Consider the following 1722-nt stretch of genomic DNA (forward strand, 5'->3'; position numbering starts at 1 on the left):
GGTTTGTCTTCTTGTTTGACCGACTTTTAACTGCAGGTGTTTGTTTACCTGTCTGCCCGGTCCCAAGAAGGCAGGCTCGCGCCGCTTGGGCTCTGCTACTCCATGAGCCCCACAAGGGCGGACTGTACCAACCAGGCTCAGGGAGGAGGGGGGGATTCAGTAAACACGGCGAGCTACTTTCACCAGAAGCCACGTCAGGAATTAGTCTGCTCCCAAACTATAGCTCCCAGCTTTTATTTAAACCTCGTACCGACCCAGATATCCCTCTCTGACCGCGTTTCGTCGCTCTCTTGTCGGTGTGTAAAGTTCCGCGTCACCCCTCCAACTTTACGCTGCTCCATCTTTTTTTCCTTCCTCTTCTGTTTGATTGACCGCTACATGTTTTTTTCAGAGTGCTGTTGAATTTTCCTGCTGCTGGAGAGGAAAAGCAACACGCTGCGAGAGAGCAAGAGGGAGGAAAACAACACAAATAAAACAAAACAAGAGGAGAAAACGGATCAGCAGGAAGACTGGAGGGCTCAGGCTGGAACCAGAGGAACCAGACTTGACTTCTTAGTGTTGTCTTTTCTTTTTTTTAATCTTTGGGCAAATCTGCACAGTGAAAAGGTGAGTTCCCTCTGTGTTTACAGCCTGAGTTGGACATTTTTATTTAATATTCAATCTTAAATAAAAACAACAAATAGATATTATAAGGTGGTTTTTATAAAACCTATTCCTTTGTAGTTTGATGTGAAACATGCGATAGAAAAGAAATGCTCAGTTAATTAATAACACGTTGGATATTAGAATATTTACCTGTAAAATACATCTTTGCTGCTGTTTTTAATCAATGCGAAAGCTTGTGTGTGCGTGCGTGCGTGCGTGCGTGCTTGTGTGTGTGTTATTGATGCGCACATGTGACACAACCACAGGGTTTTTGCCCCCACCCCCTACCCCCCTCCGCAATAACTGACCAAAGCATGACAGCCCACTGGCAGAATATGGGCCAGTATTGACATTTTCGTGCAACTTGACTCATATAGACCCCCCCACCCCCCACCCCATCCTCCTCCCTTCCCCTCCCCCTCCCCACCTATCCTTTCCTCCATTTCTTTATTGCCTTTCAGCCAAGAGGCGCATCCATGCTTTCCTTTGTGTTTAACTGTAACCCCACAGGGCTGCAGCACTGCTGCTGACACAACTGAATGTGTTTATTTTTATTTTTATTTCTAATAGCAGGGTCTGTGTGTGTGTGAAGGGTGGGCTATAGTCAAGGACTTGTATCGGGGGGCTTGTGCAGCCACATTGCCTAATATGTGTCAATGTCAAACGGATGTGTGCAGCTATGAAGCAACCCAGCATGGATATAACAGAAGAAGGTGTGTTTTTCATTACAGCTCTGAATATATTATTATTCTAACCTGGCCTGCAGAAGAGGGGATGTTTTGATTCAGTGTGTCTTGCCCCATGAAGGACACACATACACACACATACGCACACATACACACCCATATTCAGGTATTTGGCGTTTGTAGGACCAGTGTGMCTGAYGAGGACCTGCCTTTTTTTCAGCATCCGATCAAGACAAAAACTGTCAACATTTTTCGTTTGATTCATGACTTCACTTCAGAAATATAATTTTAGAATGTCACACACACACCTACCCACACTCCTCTGGTTTTTAAGCCGCTCTCACACACACACACACACACACACACACACACACACACACACACACACACA

General features: G+C 45.5%; 1 long non-coding RNA gene across 1 annotated transcript; it reads left to right on the forward strand.

Annotated features, from left to right (window-relative positions):
• The first annotated feature begins 6 nt into the window (after positions 1 to 6).
• Positions 7 to 466, forward strand: LOC106527705 (uncharacterized). The gene is made up of 2 exons (XR_001311417.1): positions 7 to 296; positions 392 to 466. It is a non-coding gene; the product is annotated as an uncharacterized LOC106527705 (long non-coding RNA).
• Positions 467 to 1722: the final 1256 nt, after the last annotated feature.

Source organism: Austrofundulus limnaeus, unplaced genomic scaffold (assembly GCF_001266775.1).
Source record: "Austrofundulus limnaeus strain Quisiro unplaced genomic scaffold, Austrofundulus_limnaeus-1.0 Scaffold338, whole genome shotgun sequence".
NCBI lineage: Eukaryota > Metazoa > Chordata > Actinopteri > Cyprinodontiformes > Rivulidae > Austrofundulus > Austrofundulus limnaeus.